General features: G+C 27.3%; 1 pseudogene; it reads left to right on the forward strand.

Moving 5' to 3' along the window:
• The first annotated feature begins 4,107 nt into the window (after positions 1–4,107).
• On the forward strand, positions 4,108–5,376 carry LOC113001905 (berberine bridge enzyme-like 22; annotated as a pseudogene).
• Positions 5,377–14,600: the final 9,224 nt, after the last annotated feature.

Here is a 14,600-nt window from a genome sequence, read left to right on the forward strand (position 1 = left end):
TTTTTTGAGCACCTAGAAACATTTGTGTAATACTTCAATATTATGTTAATCTTCTGCGAGACCCAACCCTAAACAGTATACTGCTTTTGTATACATTTCAAAGCTAGGGGATGCAAAATCAAAATGGATATCATGTATTTTCATATATCATAAGAATGAACCCTCTTGTTGCCAATTATTTTAGTCTAATGACCCTTCCTAAGATGTCTTCTCAAGCTTTTTAGTTCCTTACCTATTATCTATGTAACACCTTATTTTTTTCATAAAATAAATAAAAAGGATTTTATTTAAAAATATATAGAGTTTTACGAAAAAATAATGAAAATTTTGTAATTAAATAAATAAAAAGAAATAGTTTTATTAATTAAAATAAATAGATATTCTTATAAAAATGTTTTATTTATTTATTTGATAGGTAGTAAAATAGTTTATTTTTATAAAATGATAAAATAAAGAAAAATAGAGTAAATAATAAGCCCAAACTACCCTAATTATAAATACATATTAGGTCAATTTTTACATTTACGATACATCGTTGCACTGTCTCTTCCTCTCAATTTCATTTTCCCTTCTTCCTCTCCCCAAACCTTCTATTTTTCCTGCATACACTCAAACATGTCTCAGTAAACCACATTTCCACCGTTGGAATTTGCGAAATAAAATCTATGGTGAGAGCAATTCCCCTCGCACATGGATAGTGGAATGAAGGCTTCAATCATTTCTCCTTCTCTTTAATGCTTAGAAACCCTAGCAGAGCAACTAGAGAAAAAACTTGATAAATCTTAGGGAACTACTAGATATTCCACTATCGCTACTGGACTACACACGTGTGCCTGCTTAGAGGTAAGGAATGAGTTCATCGTAATTGGGATTAGAATGAACATGTTTAGGGATCCTTAGAGGATCAAATTAGGGTTTATTTTAGGATGTTTATTGTATTGTAATTCTTCCTATATGATTATGTGAAATTATTTGAGGGATTTTACTCCCCATGTTGTGAGAAACATTTTTGTATAATTTGTTTGTGTTTTGGATAAGATTTACTATATTAGCATGATAAATTGTTATATTGGAATCATGAAATTGTATATAAGTGATAAATTAAATATGTGATGAATTGTGAGATAACATGTTGCTCTGAGATTATAACATTATTGTTGAGATTGAGTATAAATGCAAAGTTAAACATGTGTTAATTTGAAAGATACACGTAAATATGCAATGGTGGATTGTGACATTGTGAGATGTTAAATTATGGACATGAGATATGGTTGTGAATAAGTGTGTGGTTAATACTTGATGTGACAATTATTTGTGTTGTGAGTTGTAAATTATACAATAAACCGACTAGTGTTTACCTTGAGAAAAAATTTTATGCGCGAGGTGTTAAAATGAAAGTGTAGGGTTCCAAGTTAGAAACCTGAGGTGTTAAATTGTATCGCAATACGCGAGGTGTTAAAAGAAAAGTGTAGGGTTCCAAGTTAGGAACCTGAGATGTTAAATTGTAGCGCAATGTGTTAAATATGTTTGAAAATAAATGTGAGGTCGTGAGTATTGTATAATTCATGAGCAGTGTCTGCATGCAAAAGTTGTTTTAGGGGTTGGACCTGAATTAGGAAGGTGATGCCATAACGGATTCTTCGAAGTCTAGGCCTTGAGGGTAAATACACTCGGTTTGAGTGCCCCTTTAAGCCTATGTTGATCCCATACGGTTGAAGCATTCTTGCAAAACAAAGTGATCCTGACTGGTCACTTTATAATTTTACTTAGTGAGAGCGACCTGACATACTCATTGTGTGGCGTGCCTTGTTATGTACTCCTAAGCACTCTAGTGTTGTTTTTCACTGACATGTTATCACATTACATATAGACTTGAGTCTTAGTATAATTGTTGCATAACACCTGTGAATTGTTTATTATAAAATTGATGAGTGTTGTTACATCTTGACTCGAGTGTGTGATTTATGTGTAAAGTGGTTGGTGATTGAAAAATGAATTTTAAATGATAAAGTGATAAAGTAACGTGGATTGTATTAAGTTGAGTTATGTTATAAATACTTTTATAATTTATATTGATTATGTCTTTATTTATTTGTATTTTATTTAGAAATGTAATAACTCATTCCTTGTGTGTTGTTTGTGTTTGGATCCTGTGATGATCTCGAACCTTGTGTTCATGGGAGTAGATGACTAGGTGGATGACTTTAAAGAACCTCATGTTAGAGGACGCTGTGACATAATACTATGCTAGGATGTGACATTGAGACATGAGTTTTTAGTTCAATTACATGATGTTATTTTATTTTATTTTATTACACTATTTAACAAGTTTCTTTTGTAAACTTTGACAGTCTTGTTCTGAGTTGGATAAGATTTCAATAAGTTTTATTTGGTGATAGTAAAGCGAATATGACCATTTTATCCACATGAACTCTTTTATGTTTAAAATAAAATCAATGTAGTTAATTTCGCATTTTGTATATATTTTTCCCATTTATATGCATGTCGGGGTAAAGGGTGTCCCAATCTACACTTCATTTCTTTTTGTCATAAAATTGCTAAGGAAAATGAATAATACCACATTTGAGATGTGACTAAATAGGTAGCTGAGCAAATATTTTTGACGTATAAAATTGAAAAAAGATTGAATTTCATGATTCATTGATTTGCACAATTTCACTTTCCTCATGATGATTTGGGGTATTGGACTATTGTTGTGACCATGCATCAAATTGCTTTACTTCTAATGTAAGTTTTCACTTAGCATTTAACCAACAGGATGACTAGTTGTGACCATGCATCAAATTGGATTATTTTAATGTAGTTTTGTTATAATTTTTTGTGTTTGGCTTTTTATTGATTGGTGTATTTTGTTTGATTAAAATATGGGTTTGAATATATAACCTAACATATTTGTCCGTGAGCCCAATTATTAAGTGATCAAATTTGGGTTTTAAGAAACATTTATATGTTTGTTTATTGGGTTAAACCTAATAGATAAGTGTGTTAGGCCTAATGGGCCTAATATTCGTGATTATTGGATATTAAGTTACATGTATATTTTAAAAAAAGGAGAGATTCCCACTTGACTCATGTTTTCTTTGACGGCTCATTGCTCTATCTAATAGTCAATCTGTAAAAGAGGGGAGATCAAGAGGAAGATCTTGTTCCTAATGTATGCGTGCTTTTCCAAGATCAAGTGATTACTGTAAATGATGTCTTCAAGAGGTATATGCAATTTATGAGCACTTTGCATTATAATTTAGGTGTTTTAAATTCTAGTATAAATCCTATTAATTCCTAACAAGTTTCCCACACAATTTGTTGATTTTGAGCTACAATGTCAAAAACAAGTTTAGGGGGGGGGGGGTGTTTAAAACCAACATGATGACTTATGAAGACTTTGCATTCAACCATAAATTTCTTTCCTATATTTTCTAAGTTGTTTGTTTGTCATTGTTGGGTTTTTTTATGAACTTCTGGATATCTCCAGGCCAAAAGTTAAAAACTAATCTCTTGACGAATTTTTATTCATTTAAGGAACTGGTATCTTTCAGTAAATGGTCTTTCATATACACAAACCTGAAAATCAAACCTTTGGCTACATAATTAAAAGGTTTATTTGTTGTTTTGTATCTTATTATTAGACCAAATATTTTGTTGATACCTTATGCAAGTTAATAAGCAACAAACTACTCAAAAAGGGGTAGACCCTTCTAGCACTAGAGATGAAAAAAGTTAGGTGTTTAATAGTGTGATTACTATCATGATTAAGCAGTTGTAGTTGATTACTAGAAGTTATTTGAGTAGTTACTTGGTTATGGAAGTTAGTTAGTTACTAGAAATTATTTGAGTAAGTTAGTGTTGGTTACTCAAGTTAGTTATTTTCTGTCTTTGTATAAATAAATCAACTTTGTAATACTTTTATAAATGAATCCTAAAACAGATTTTCATCTATCTTTCATTTTTGATAATAACAATAAAAAGGAGACATGAAAAAGAAAAATCCATGTTAATGGTTCTAACACACTCATTCATATTGTTTATTTACACTTTGTGTCCCCAATGTGACGACAACAGTTATGGTGATGGCGGCATGTAATAATCATGGTGGTAGCAGGGACGACAATCATTGCAATGGATGCGATGATGGTCATTACAGTGGATGCAATAGTGGTCATGGCAGCAGTGTTGGCAACAGTCATGATGGTGATGGGTGTAATTGTAATATTTTTGGACATGGTATTGAGATTTTTTTATTGATTTGATTTTTGTTTTGTGAAAATTTTAGAGAATTTGTGGCATATGCTTCTATCTTAGTTGATAAGAAGTTCAAAGAATGCTTGTTAACCCAACTTGATGGCAATTCTAAAAACATTGAAAATATAATGTTCACCTGATCCTCCTCACTGGATTCCCAAATCTTGGATTTGTTGGAACAAAATCCTAGATGGGTTAATATTACATCAAGGAAAACTCTTATCATTCTAACACCTTTCTATGAAAAAAAAAATTCAAGCAGTTACTCTATGCAGCAAAGAACTTAAGTTGCAGCTAAGAGTTAGAAGTGGAGGCCATCATTATGAAGGGCTATCATACCTTAGTAAGACTAAGACCCCATTTGTCATGGTTGACCTCATCAAATCCATTTCACTAAGGGAGGAGCCACCAATTTTATTTACAGGTGGCAATACATAGCACATGAATCGTATGAGGATATTGTCATTTGAGTAATTACTCAAAAGATGACAAATACGAAACATTCAAAGCTCTATCTTCCTTGGAGAAACAGACAGGTTGATCAAACTGATGAATGAGAGTTTCCCAAAATTGCTATTGGATGCCAATCACTGCATTGAATGAGATGGATTCAATTAGTTATAGTCGATGCCAGATACAACAAAAATGACCCTCCAAAACTCTTGCTCGACAGAAGCCAATACCAAAATATGGTCTAGAAGAAGCTTGGAAAATGCTTCTAGAAGAAGAAACGTTTGCATGGCTGATAATGGAACCATATGGTGGTTGAATGAGTCAAATTTCAGAATCTGAAAGGGAAACTTGTACAACATACAATACGTGGTCAAGTGGAAATTGAATAGCAAGGAAGAAACCAAGAGGCATCTACAATGGGCTAAAAGGGTTTATAGATACATGACTCCTTATGTCTCAAAATCTCCAAGAGATGCATATTTCAACTATAAGGATCTTGATTTAGGAAAAAACAAGCATCACAACACAAGCTACTCAAAAGCTAGTGTTTGGGGCAACAAGGGAAACTTTAGAAGATTGGCACAAATTAAGACAAAGTTTGACCCTCAAATTTTTTTCAAGAATGAACAGAGTATTTCTCTTCTACATAACCATCCTTTTTAATTCTGAAGGGCGTGCTTGACATTTTTTGGATCACCTAGAACATTTGTGTACTTCAATATTATGTTAATCTTCTACTTTGTGTGATTGGTGTAGACCCAATCTGGAATGGAATGCTGCTTTTGCAAACATTTCAAAGGTTGGGGATGCAATTTCAAAATGGATATGATGTATTTTCATAATGGGTGTGGACTGGTGTTACACATCATGAAGTTACAAAATCTCAAAAGAATGTACCCTTAAGTTGCATATTTATGTTGTCTAATTAGTAATCACCCTTTCTATATTTACATTCATCTCCTTTTCTTCCATACTACCCTCATTTTTTCTTTATATTTTAAATTGTCATTGCAGTGTGTGTAATGGTCTATGCTTGTTCCGATTCCACACCAAAGATGAGCTCAATAATTTTGTACAAGAAGGCCTTCAGGTAAAACAAATTTTGGCGATGTTATTACATACTCATAATAGAAGAAACTAAAATGATACTGAAGAAAAGATGATAGGTAAAATGGACATGTATAGACAAATTAATGACTAATGAACATTTTTTTAACTTACTATAATGAAAGTCAAATGCATTTAACAAGACGAATAAATAAATGGCAAAAGTAACAAAACACAATAGCTTATAACGTGATGAAGAAAAAACCACACCTTCTGGCTTTTGACAACTTACATAATGAACATATATGTGATGTGTGAACAAAACACCGAGTTGAAAACTTCAAATAATGACAAAAAGAACATAATTCAACACAAAAGACAACATAATCAATTTTCATTCTCATCAAGTGAGGCAAATCCTTCAGAGTCCTCAAAGTTAAACAATTCTAATTCGAAAAGCCATGTGAAACAGACATAGGTTGAGGTTCTCATGAACATTTGGGCCGGGCAATTGCTTGCATTTTAGGTTAGCTTTTTCCAAAATGTAAAAAAGTGCAAGAGGCAACTGTTATCAAATGTGTGAAGTGGTGGCAATTTCTTTTATGAAACAACAAAAATTCTCATTTAGTTTCTAAATGTGTGATAATTGATAGTTATATAGAAGTGTTCCTAATAATTATAGAAGAAAATTAGGATCTATTTTGTATTCAAAATATGCAGCAATAATAAATAAAGAAAAAATATATTTGTACCCGGATGTGGGTTCTTGAAGCAACGAAATTTTTCTTTAATAGTGTGAAGACTTTATGTGTTTCCACATTAAAATCAATCTTTGTTGTCAACTCTTGATGAATGGAACTCTAAAGAGCGAACCATCTTCCTACTTTTTAGGTCTAAAAATTAGACTTAAACTTTTCTAATTTATGTCTTGTACCCTTTGCATTCAAGCATATGTTTCTATTTATAATGATAAAGAGATAGATACGAATGTGGACCTTTTTCAAAAAGTCAAGATTTTATTTAACATAATTTCATATCTCTTTATCTTTATATTTAAACATAAAAACTATCTCATATATTTTTATCCTAAGAAACGTCCTAATATGAAACAAAGATAATCCTCAAATAATCACATGACTAATTACAATAACTAATCACATCATCTAATCCTGATATGTAACAATAGAATTTTATTCTTATTTTCTGAACAACTTCTACATTTATCAAATGATATTCTTTGTTTATGTTAAGTATATTCTTAGTGCTAGCAAAGAATATAATAATATTTTGCTAAAATATTTATTTGATTAAATTAAATTCTCTAATTTAATTATCAAATAAATTATTTTCTTTTGTAAATATTAGAACACTTATTTGAGTGTGATCCCATAGGTTCAATACTAAATCAGTAGTAAATTAATTATAATTAAGTTACTAATCAAGGTAGACATCTAACAACATTCCTTAAGGTCCAGATATCATAAAGTAGCATCTTTTATATTCAAAAATCAATAGAAGAATAATGTAATATTTTCTTCCATCATTTCGAGTTCAAGGTTAACTCTAGAATATAGTATTACTCTCATGCTCTACTAAATTAACACATTATATTTAATCAATGAACGACTTAAGAAACTATTTTGTTTTTTCATTTAATTGTTTTGGCCAATGTCTTAATTATATCATAGACTTAAAGTTAATGGATTTCTTCTTGATTAATCATTGATTCTACAAGTATTTAATCATATTCAATATTTATTCAACTAATACCCTAAGACATTAGGTGTCTAAAATTAAAATATAACAAACAACTTGTTAATTATTATGATAATATCAAGTAAAATTTCTTATGAACTTCCTATTGACATATCAAGGTAATATTAAGATCCATTATATACATCATCTATATATGTAATTCAATAAATAAGATCTATTAATCTTTATTCTATAAAGACCATTATATATATATATATATATATATATATATATATATATATATATATATATATATATATATATATATACATTGATCTGTCTGAATTATCAATGTCCTATTCACATTAATCATATGATAAAAAATAATGTAGATTAAAATTATAAAGGATTTATTTCTCGTTATCATAATCTCTATCATGATAACATGTATCTAATTTTAATCAAAGAATTATCAAATTAACAATTTAATAAAATAATAAATATGATAATAAAATAAAGAATATTTTTTTTACTAAAATTGATTACATGATGAATTAGATTTTAGGGATACACATTTATCCCCAACAATAATTATGTTTTGTCGTTAAGTTTCATGAAATTATTTTGTCATCAAGTTATAATGTTCAATGATGAATTTGATATTAAGTTATAATTTTTTAAGACTAATTTGACATTAAGTTTTAAAGTTTATGGATTAACTTGATATTAAGTTTTATGACATAACGCTATTGTCACACTTTCTATACATTGATAGACTAAAAGGTTTTCATTTTTTTCGATAACTAAATTATTATCATAACTTTTAAGAACAAAAGTGATTATTTACTTAAATAAATTGTTATTCAAGTTTATTTTCTTTAAAAATTTAAAATATTAAAATTAAAATTACTCTACACAATAACACCAACCAAAATACTTTAATTGAAAAACTAAATTTAAATGTTAAAATACTTCAATACCATAAGTCCCGACCAAAATCAATAAAATAAAATAATTCTCTTATAAGTACGAACAAAAGTTTAAAAGATAAAATATTTTAATCACATCCATCCATATAAAAGTCAATAAATTAAAATAATTTAATTTCATATATTTAAATAAATATGCTTTAGTAACATTATTAGGGTAAATGATATTTTAATCGATGAATATATGATTATAATTTTGTTCTTGGACGAACAAAAAACTTGATTTAGTTTCTAAATATATAAAAATTGTGATAATTACTTCTTTTATCTATATTTTTTGGAACTATTTTATTATTAAGTTATAATATTTAATAATTAATTTAACATTAATTTATAAAGTTTAAAAATTAATTTATCATCAAATTATTAAACAGACATTTGTTTTTTACCCATTCGGATATTAAATAATTTATACATTTAGAAACTAAATTACCCAAATTTGTTATAACAAATATAGAATGGAATTCGTCTCCATCCCTATTTATTAATGGGTACGAGATATATTTGTTTAAATTACCTGTGATAATCTAACCAATCAACTATTTTCTATCCAGCGCAGACTTTTATCCGCGAAAATCCCACATGCTCGATATTTCTACTATTCCTAGTAGGGGTGGATAAGCAGGTCGGTCCGCCCTGCGTAAGGCCCGCCCACATAAGTCTGCATTGGCAGCGGATCGGGCCAGCCTGTCCCGCATTCTTACACGGACCAAATAAATTGGTCTGCCCCCACGGGTTAAACGGGCCGGTCCGCAGGCTTAGTTTTAAAAGAATTTTAATTTCAATAAAAATACAATACAATCAAATTAAGTTCAATACAAATGTAAATAAAATCTTAACAATTAGTCAATTACATCAATAAAATAAATAATATTTTAACAAAAGAAAATTCAAACAATAAATCTAAAATATGAAACTTAAACATCTCCAACAACAAATAATTTAGCAATAAAATCCTCATGTGGACAGCCCACGGACCCCGCGGATTAAGCAGGACAGACACAAAAATATGACATAATTATGGACCGTTTAAAAAAATTGATCGGTTATCCGCGCGGACCTCAAGCCATTCCATATTAGCAGCCATGCATGCATGCATTCTATTAAAAGTTTCAATATATGAAAATTCAAAGAGGAAATTAATGTAGTCAAACAATATATATAGCAGTAAGCAATTAATATTCATGAAAGACACTAAACCAGACGGTCAATAATACACACATTAAATAACTTAAGAGGATCAAATTCAACGCCAGGCCATTAATGTAAATATCTTGGTCAATGATACACAAAATCTCAACACGATCATCAAAACCAGCCCACACAAATGCAAATTTCTTGTTGCTTGGTCAATAGTATATGTGACGAGGATAAGTGGATATGCTTAAAAAAAAAAGTGTCTGTCATTCAACTTCAGACTATTAAAGAATGAAAGAAATTAAGAAATAGTTGGCAACACACACGTATACAATTAATATATCTAGAAATATAGAGTTCATATATATATACTTGTTTTTGTTTTTTTTTTCAAGATTTTTTTTAGCATCTAAGAAGCACTCTTTATCATGGGATTTTCATTTATTTGACAAACCGCATAATAAGAACTCAAAATGGTGGCATCTTATTAAGTTAGACCAACCTTGTACTAGTTGATATATATATATATATATATATATATATATATATATATATATATATATATATATATATATATATATATATATATATGAAACTATTTTGTCAACAGCCCGAAATACCTGTTGATTTGACTTTGTACTTATAAATATTAAACAATCCAGATCCGCAACCCTTATAAAATGTGAATTTCCCTTTCAAAAAAAAATGTGAAGTTTAAGTTACAGACTCCATAATTGCTAAATAATAATTAACATTAAATTAAACGCATATCTCAAAATGCATCAGTATATAATTAATATTTTTGTATTTGAGATTCACATGGGATTAAAATAATCAGTAATTTGAGAATTTAAAATAAACACAGAAACAAAACCATTTGTTACAGGTAAAGAGTAAAACAGAAATAGAAAATGTTCTCATGCTCAACAACTTGGACTTAAACTTAGACTGTAAGAATTGATTAAAGTTTAATGTTTGTTAACATAAAATTATAAATTGCTTTAAAAAATTTACTGTTATTTAATTACTATTAAAATAATAAAGCTTGATTTTTTTTTATATAAAAGTAATATGTAAAATATGTCCAATCTTGAGTCTTAAAGCAAACTAATCGTAATAGTCTTGATCTTGTTTAGATGAATTTTTTCATTAACACTTATAAAAGAAGAATACAATAAAGTACAATGCATTAAGTTTCTTCATATGTTAAAATGAACTTATGCACTTTAACTTTTGGAGAAGCTAAATAAATAAATAAATTTTTACAAAAGATAAATGTTTAAGCAAATTTGGTCCCTCTCATCACCATTAAAATAAACTAGACTCTTCTCCTTTATGAGATATATGTATTACATACATTGTCCTCGATCCCAACTTATGGTTGAAATATACAGTTTAGCTCATTTAATTAAACACCATTAAAGAATATTTTTTCAAATATATTTAAAATTAAAATTATACTAAAATATTTTTATAGTTCATTCACTTGATGCCCTAACACTGCTTTCTATCTACACATTAATATTGCCTTTCTTCGAAAGATGTTATAGATAAAGTAAAACGTCTTTTTTTTTATTATTATTTATCGACAAAGATAAATATATATTAATAAAATCCAAGGTACAAGGGATACCCCATCCATATATATACGTAGATAGAATTCAACTTAAACTTATCCTACCAGTGGTTACCATATAATTATACACCATAAATTTTAGATAACCACTGTACCTTAATGTGTTAAGCTAAGGCTCCCAACAATTTCAAAAAAATCCACAGCATTCAACAACCCCTACTCCACATTTGAGAGTAACAAAATATTTAACCAGGTTTTTTTATTAGTATTATATATAAAGGCTAAAAATGACACTCAAAAGAGAATGAATTTATGAAACAAAAATATTATAAAAAACGATTAATTTAGTAACATGTTTTTTTAAAATAAATGACAAATATATTAACAAATGATTTTATCGTAGAAACTTATGCATTTATAGAACTATTTTTTTACATAAAAAAATGGTAAAAATTGTGGTGTATATCTTAAAATAAGATTAGAGAAAAATACAATAGTTAAATAAGATAGGGGAAAGCAATAGATATTTTAGTCATAAATTTATATGCAAAGAATTTTTTTAAAACAAAGTATATTTGCATCTGTTAAGGGAAAAAAAAAAGTGTATATCTTAATACAAGAGAATGATGTAATACTTGCATCTCTCAAGAAATGGTAGTGTAAATAATATTACAGTATTTTTTTAATATTAAATTAATACTAAAGTTTAATACTTCCATCAAACTTAAGTATACTGTGATTTAATTAATATTAAAATAATAAAACTTGATTTTAAAAAAAAGTAATATGTAAAACAAACCCTATCTCCACTCCTGGCAAAATAAATATAAATAGTACCATTACCATAATAGCCTAAACAATAAACAAGAACTTCAATGAACTTTGGTCACTGGTGCATTTTTAGCATCATTGTTATTTTCTATTAAATTTTGCTTAGTTTTTGTTTTTTAGTTCTTTCGTGATCCATGACGGAAACACTATAAGTAAATACTTTATTTCTTTCGTGGTACACGTATCTTTTGATTTGTATAAATTAATTTTTAATTAGAGATTTAATTATAATAATTTTTTTTATAAATAGTACCATAACAGCCTAGACAAGAACATCAATGAACTTAGTTTTTTTCTTTTTAAGAGAATGAACTTATGTTAATGCATGTATTTTTAGCACTAGTATAATAACTTACGCGAATGACCAGAAATATATTAAGATCATCAAGAAAAATATATAACGTACAAAATAGAATCTTACTCATCATATTGTCAAAATTATTACATTTTTTTCCATTTAGTATACATTGCTATATTTTTTAATATCACTAATTTTATTATTGCTTATTAATTTTAATATCTAAATTTGCAAATAATTTCATTTTAATCCATAATTAGGAACAAATATGGTTCTATTAAACTGATCAATTGCACTTAATTGCCTTGTTTATGTAAATATTAAATTCCACTTTAATCTTACTTTTGGTCCGTATAATTTGTCGACTAAGTTTATTATTTCTTTTTTTTAATTGATTATTAAAAAATTAAGAATGAAAAATAATATAGTATATTTTTTAATTGGTTATCCTATAGATTTAATTAATATCATTTTATAAGTTAACATTAAATATAGATAATACTATTCAAATCATAATTAATTCTTTTATCAATAAAAAATCATTTTTAAAACTTTCTAAATTATATTTTTTGAATGATTACATATTTTTATCAATTTTATTTTAACTAATTAAACTTGTATCATATTAATTTAAATTGTTAAACACCGTTCACTTATTTCGAGACTCAAAATAATTAATTAGAAAATTATATATCAAATTTAACAATTATTTATTATCACTTAATTAGTATTAATTTGGATAGAACAGTTTGATGCACAATATATATATATATATTTTAGTTTATTATCCTGCAAAGATATTTTAATTTTTATAATTTCTTTAAGTAATACTAAAAAATCAAGGAAAATAAACTATTTTTATTTTTATATTCAAATTTTTTAGTTTATTATCCCATAAGATATTTTTATCAGGAAAATAATATCTTTGCTTACTTATATATAGGGGACTAAGGGACCCGGAGGAATTCTCAAATCGCACGCTCTACATTTCTATATTTTTACAATGTTCTCATGCTTTGAGAAAGAGAATGTAGAATGAAGGTTGCAGAAAAAAATTCAATTTCACTTGTACCGATTTGTTCTTAAAATTAACAATTGTGGTATTCTAAACAATTACAAAATAAACATATTTTATAAAATAATGCAGATTATGCCCAAAATAAAATAAAATTAATGCAAATTACCTTAATTGTGAGATATTATTTTTTATTTGGTTTAAACTAAATTCAAATTTTATTAAATTCAGCTTAATTACAAATCATAGTGCTAATTATATTGAAAACCTTAAAATTGAATACCTTTTTTTAACATGAATGGTAATTTTTAATATTCAGTTAAGTACAATCTATTGGATAAAAATATATAAATATAAAATTAAATCAATTTAGTAGAAATCATGTATTGTCTTTGGTGCCTCTAAAAAATGTATTGACTTTGGAATATTAATATATAGTGTTTGCCAAATTCGTGCAATATCCAAAAGTATAATATTAAATTTGTGCATAAATAGTATTTATTATAATTAGTGGGTCTTTTATTATAAAAAATAAAATATTTATCTAGAATAATTTTTCAAAATAATTAACAAATTTTAAAATCTGAATACTTTGTATTCTGAAATAATAATAATAATAACAAACACGATATTATATAATCAACTAAACACGATATTATTATTATTATTATTATTATTATTATTATTATTATTATTATTATTATATGTAACAAACCAGGTTTTACAAAACACGATATTATAACACGTGTTATCCGAAATTTCACATTGTTGATATAGGTTTTCAAACCTTGAAAATTTCTCTGGAATGTCACCGGATTCTAAACCTATGAATTTGTTTACAAATTTATTATTATATCATATGATATTATTGTATGATATATGATATATGATTAGATAGATAGATTATTGCCATTTTCTATCAAATTTATTTTTTATATGATATATGATTCCAAACCTATGAATTTTGATTAGATAGATAGATTATCCATGACGAGAAGACTATCCCTAAATCCTTTATTTCTCTCGTGATCCATGTATGATGTATCTTTTGCCTTTAATAAAATAATTTTTAGTGATTTAGTTTAAAACGTTTTGGTTTTTATTTACTTTCAATATCTCAAGCAGCCAAAATGGAATAGTAAACGCCTCGCACAGTCAAATCAACGTATATTAATTTTGGATTGATTACAAAATAGCGTCAGCATTTTATCTAGTTCAATATTCAACCTTTTCACCTAAACATGAGTTGCATATATGCCCATAGCCAATAGATCAATTTGGTTAATTTTTATAAACAAT

Source organism: Glycine max, chromosome 6, assembly GCF_000004515.6.
Source record: "Glycine max cultivar Williams 82 chromosome 6, Glycine_max_v4.0, whole genome shotgun sequence".
NCBI classification, from domain to species: Eukaryota; Viridiplantae; Streptophyta; class Magnoliopsida; order Fabales; family Fabaceae; genus Glycine; species Glycine max.